General features: G+C 43.9%; 1 pseudogene; it reads right to left on the bottom strand.

Moving 5' to 3' along the window:
* Positions 1–1,333: 1,333 nt before the first annotated feature.
* LOC123066970 (wall-associated receptor kinase 5-like) lies at positions 1,334–6,295 on the bottom strand (annotated as a pseudogene).

The following is a 6,295-nucleotide window of genomic DNA, read 5'->3' on the forward strand; positions in this document are numbered from 1 at the left end:
GGAAAAAAGTTGATGTGTATTAGATTATGTGCAAAACACATGTTGTTCCTAAAAATTGTGCATATAAAGTATCCCTTGTTTTGCAATGGATGTCACAAAAAAAGTTGAGAGTTTGTGTGGTACTCGATGGTTTATCTCGTCGTGCACAGTCCGCTTTTGCCTCCCTTATCTTTCCTTTGGTGTAAAATTGCTGGCATGCAATGCCGATCCTTAAAAAATAGAAAATGATACGATTTAGATATACATGTGACATTGTCTTATAAAGTTTTCATTAGATTATCGATCAAATATCTGCCACTTTCATATATTGCACAAGCAATTGAGAAAATATATATTACTGGGTTTGGATCAAAATCTACTACCGGGCCAAACCGACTGCTACATCCCCTCCATGTAGACCCGATGCATCCATTTCCCCCCTCCAGGTGCCGGCGACGGCGCCGTCTGTTAGGGGGGCCATGCCCCGGAGATGCGTGCCGCCTCTTCGGACATGCCACAACACCATCCGGTTGTGGTAGGTCATCCCATAGAAACACTTGGGAGCAACGTCCCCTCCGTATAAACCCGATGTGGCTGTTTCCGCCCTCCAGATGCCGGCGGCGGCGACGTCAGTGAGGGGGGCACACCACGGACGTGAGGGGGTCACACTCCGGAAACGGGTGCCGAGCGTTTGCTACCGCCACTAAACTTCTGTCGGCATAGCTATTTTTGATTTTAATAAAATATAAGGACCTATATTCAAAAGAACATGACGGCACATTATTAATGTGCTCGAAAAAAAATACAAACTATATATATATATATATTCATAATCAATGGAAAAAATTACAACCTACATATATATTCATCTAATACATAAAAAAGCATAAAAATATATGTAAAAAGCATAAAAACATATGTAAAAAACGCATGTAAAAAAAAGTATGCCGACGGCAATGGTGACGTGGTGCCTATGCCGACGGCTGCCGTCGGCATATCTACGTCGTGGATCGGTGACATGGCATGCGGAGATATGCCGACGGCCACCCGTCCTGACCGTCGGCATAAGTTTGACGGCGTTAGCCGCTGGTCATGGGTGGGGTCGACGGGTCCACAGGTATGCTGACGGCTGATTTATGCTGACGGCTGCTATCGGCGTGTCTGCATCTAGGTCGACGGCCGTTCTTTGCCGACGGCTGCCGTCGGCGTAGAACGGTGTAGCCCGACGGCCAGGATAAGCCGACGGCCAGGACTAGGCTGTCGGCATAGCTCGAAGTAGGCCGACGGCAGCCGTAGGCATAGTTCTGGACGTCGGGGTAGGACCGTTTTCCGTTAGTGAGTTCAATAGCCTCATCTAACGTGGTAGGCTAGCAGATGATAAGAACTATGCCTCCAAGCTATAGCGTCGTTGGCTACCTCCTGGCCATACAGACGATTGCCGAGAAGATCTACTCCTTCCAGATAATGACCTTGGTTGCATCTGTTCTCCATTTCTCGGATCAGGATGAGATGAGTTCATCCGTTTTGTAAGTACCAGCACAAATACCAGTGCGTTGCAACGGGAAAAAAGTTGATGTGTATTCGATTATGCGCAAAACACATGTTGTTCCTAAAAATTGTGCATATAAAATATCCCTTGTTTTGCAATGGATGTCACAAAAAAAGTTGAGAGTTTGTGTGGTACTCGATGGTTTATCTCGTCGTGCACAGTCCGTTTTTGCCTCCCTTATCTTTCCTTTGGTGTAAAATTGCTGGCATGCAATGCCGATCCTTAAAAAATAGAAAATGATACGATTTAGATATACATGTGACATTGTCTTATAAAGTTTTCATTAGATTATCGATCAAATATCTGCCACTTTCATATATTGCACAAGCAATTGAGAAAATATATATTACTGGGTTTGGATCAAAATCTACTACCTTTGCTTTTCAAGAAAATAACTTCTACGTAATGGGCGCTAGGGTTATGAACTTATAATCATGGAAACGACTCGCTCATCAGACTATAAGTTCATTCCATACCGAACCAGACCGTGCATATTCTTATTATGAGAAGGGGTCATTCGAGCCTATGAAAATACGATACTATGTTTACATAGAAATCCCTACGTCGTTACATTCTATTTAGGAATAGCAGTAGGTGTAATGAGACCTACTTTTGACATTGGGTACCATATGCACCTCTTTGGGTTTCTATTGAATCAAGAAATTGGAGACAGTTTTTTGGTTGTTATGAAACCAGGTTCCTTCTATGTCTTGCATATTCCATAATCGGGGTCCAGCTATCTGCGTATTTTTCCCTTAGTAAACAAATGGAACTGATATAGCACCATTCTTTTTAGGCCCTCATTACACGCATGCACATTATTGGCAGAAGTGTTCTAGCAAAAGAGCATGTTTATTGCAACAGGTATAAAATAAATACTGAGCTATATCTCTCTACCCGTTAGATTCTTCCTTGTCTTATCATGAATCCATTTGCATACTTGCCCACTTCAAAGATAAGATGACCGGTTAGACAATAAAGTGTTTACATTGTTTGGTGCTCTTTTGTTCATACGCTGTCTCCAGCAATAGGAGCACACCGACCGCGCCAACGCAACCACTTTCCTTGACACCATCGTCAGGGCTCATGGAGGACCAGGATTGAGGCACCCCAGAAGAAATATCGTTTCTAATCAACCCCAAGAAATATTTCTTTAAGAACCATGATCAGCTAGTCCACAATAAAGCCCCAAATATCATTTTCCTTTAATAAGTATTTTTTTCTAATATTTTCATCACACGTATTTTAATAACTGTAAATACTAATGCATTGATGAACATTAAACCATGGTCCTACGGTGTTGAAAAAAACCATGGTCCTACAAACAAGGCAAGTAATAGTACTCGATCGATAAAAAAAAGAAATTGTAGAGCGGCACCAGCAGCTTCTAATCGGTGCGGCCATCAAGTTCGATTAAAAAAAGCAGCATCTAGAGCAGTGCGTCCTTATCTCCTCGCTCTAGAAGCTTGCCATCGCTCGGCCTTTTTCTCTCTCCAGCGCCGCCTACGACCTGTCTCCACCTCGGCCTCGTCGCACGCGCCCTCAGTCTCCCCTCCCTTGCTCGTTCGTCGCCCAGCGGGGGACCGGCGAGGTGAGTGAGCTCCGCCGCTGCGCCTCTCTCCCACTCCCTTTGATCTTTTCTCTCTGACCCTCTGAACGTACGAGATGAACCATACGGACAGAAGTTTGACGGTGAGACCAAAAACAGACGAAATTATGATGGTAAGAAGCAATAACCCTTTTATTAGTAAATAGGTATATATATAGATAGTCTGCAGTTCCGTCTCCACCTGTTTCATGGTTGGTCTTTCTTCGCCGTGTAGCCACAAGCACCTCCTCTGCCAAAGAGGCGACACTGTTGATCTCTTCCTCAGTTGCCTCCACAAGGATATGAGAATTAACAATACATGTGATTCTCCCCTTGTTGAACTCCTGCAGAAAATAGTTTGATAAGCTCTTGACTGTGCCTGATTCACTTGTAAAAACAGGCTTCATTCTCAGAAGCAACTCCAGTAGTACCACACCAAAACTGTACATGTCGCTCTTCCCGTTGAGCTGCCTGGTATGGAAATACTCTGGATCTAAGTACCCAAATGTACCTTGCACATTTGTCACAATATGTGTTTGATCGATTGGAACCAATCTAGAAGCACCAAAGTCTGAAACTTTAGCTGTGTAATTCCCATCCAAGAGTATATTTGAGGACTTCACGTCACGATGGAAGATTGATATTGAAGCCGAAGAGTGGAGATAAGACAGAGCACCTGCTGTTTCCAGGGCAATCCTTAAATAATCACCACAAGTCAAAGAAAAACCATCACTTGCAGCTGCATGCAGAACTTCAGACAGTGAGCCGCTGGATGCATAATCATACACCAACAATGGAACCTCGGTTTCAAGACAACACCCAAAGAGCTTCACAATATTTCTGTGGTTTATCTGAGTAAGCATTGCGACCTCATTGATGAATTGACTGATTTCAGACTGCTCGATGACCATAGACATTTTTACTGCAACAACAAGTTGATCAGACAAGAAAACCCCAAGGCCATGGCCCCCACGTCCAATGATACGTGTAGGATCAAAGTTGTTTGTTGCCTTCTCCAGCTCTTCTAGCGAGAAAATCTTAGTATTCTCATTTGCAGTTTCATCAGATGATATCAACGTTTCTAGGAGAAGACCTTGGTTCTTCCGGAAATATTTTTTTCGTAGTTGCTTTCTAACATTTCTTTTCCATGTGCGAGTGAGAAGCACTACACTGAAGCTCAGAAATAGGACACCCAAACCACAAGACAACCCAATTATTATACCTGCAGTCATCAAGCTCTTTAAGTTAATGTTATATGTCATCTATCAAATGTTACCATAATATTCTTACCTAAAAGCAGAGTCTGTTGTTTCCTTCTAGTACACTGCATTTTCGTTGGATCATACTCAGTCTTGCGAGAACATCCAGTACAAAAGAAGCTTCCTTCAATATTATGGCAGATCCCATTACAATTGTTTGGCTGAATGCATTCATCAATGTCTGAAATTAACAAGATCTTGACAAGATGCATCCCAAAACTATATACATGACACATAGTATATATTCAGTTAACATGAAGTAGTACATCAGCCAATTAAACAAGCCTACATGCATGATAAAACATATCAGATGCAGCGAAGTATTTTCGCTGCAAACCTTAGACATGCATGTACAAATTTTCTTTTAAAAGAGTAAGAGATAGATTGTGCTTACCTCTACAACCACTTTGGACGTATGGATTTCCTTGGAAGCCATCTGCGCATTTGCAGTGATAACCAACATAGATGTCTGCAGTGTTTACTTCAACGCACTTGCTGTTGAGACTCACACAAGCATATCCAGATCTATTCTGTTGGGCCTCTATGCAACTTAGATTTGCAGCAACCCATTGCAGAGGGGAGAACAATGTCCCATATGAATAAAAAAGATCAGGTCCTCCTCCAGACAGGGTGAATCCTCCTTTTTGCTCAGGATTGGTGATATTAATAGCCCCTTCATCAACATTCATGCTGTTTACCTCCAGATGTGCCAACATGAGGACAGCTGATGAAGTCGTAACTGAGCAATTGAGGTGAAAATCTTCCCTCGCAAAGCAACCCTCTTCTATGCCGAATGGGAACTGCACACTAATGTTACCACACGAACGGGTACAATCAGCTCTGCTTGCAATTGGATTATACCCTGGGATGATCAGTAAAGGTAAGTTGTATCCAAGTTACAATTCCCAAAATACCTAACAATTGTACATTTGGTCATTTCACTAGGGAAAAAAGTAAAGTTACCTTTGTCGTTGGAGCATCCATCTTGAATGAATGGGTTGCCTGTATAGCCGGCACCGCAGATGCAGTTGTACCCATTGCTTGATGTCATGCCGAAGTCAACACACTCATCACGTGTCAATGGGCAGTCAAAAAATGTACTGTCGACGCACTCGGCATGCTCGCTGATATAGGCATAGGCAGTCCTGTTTCGCACCGTGCAAGCACAGTTGGGTTGATCCACCATATTCCAACGTACAGTGGCACCGCCACTGTCCGTTATGCTGATCCTATCCCACAATGGAGAAGTCCGGTTAGGGCGTGCTCCGGTGTTAATTTTCCTATGGCGCAATACAAATTTGAGGTGAAAAGTGTCGATGCTATTGTCATCGATGGGAAAACTACAGCAACCGACGCCGTTGCACTTCCTCCTAGCCACTGTCTCTGTAATTCCTAGGTCCAGGCATGCAGTTTTGCAGACGCGTCTGGTTGCGCCGGTGTTGTCGTTGACCCAGTACACATCCAGGTCGCAACCTATGATGTTTAGAATGGTGTACCCATGGGTGAAGGACCTCCCAGGTGATTTCAGCGACAAGTCATACACTTTGACACCAGATTTCATAGGGATGGTATCCGGAAGGAGGTGCTGATGAAATTTCCAGGGCCGAAATCATTCACATCGATATCGTCGGTTACCTCGGTGATGCCGTCATGCAAGAAGAGCTTGGGGGGTTGGGAAGTCTCGTTGCAAGAGAGATTGAAATCAGGCCCACGGGAGTACCTCGACCCGATGCCAAGGGGATAGTCGAAGCTCAGATTGCCACATGTCTTCACGCAACCTTCGAGCGAGGCACTCCGGGGAACACTATCATGTTCTGGACTGTGGCTTGTTACAACTCCAGATGCTAACGCAGTTAGCTTTCCTAGTGACCCGAGTACCAAGAAAGGGAGTAGTGCATGGATCACTGGCAAGATGCCCAT

The sequence above is a fragment of the Triticum aestivum genome, chromosome 3B, assembly GCF_018294505.1.
Source record: "Triticum aestivum cultivar Chinese Spring chromosome 3B, IWGSC CS RefSeq v2.1, whole genome shotgun sequence".
NCBI classification, from domain to species: Eukaryota; Viridiplantae; Streptophyta; class Magnoliopsida; order Poales; family Poaceae; genus Triticum; species Triticum aestivum.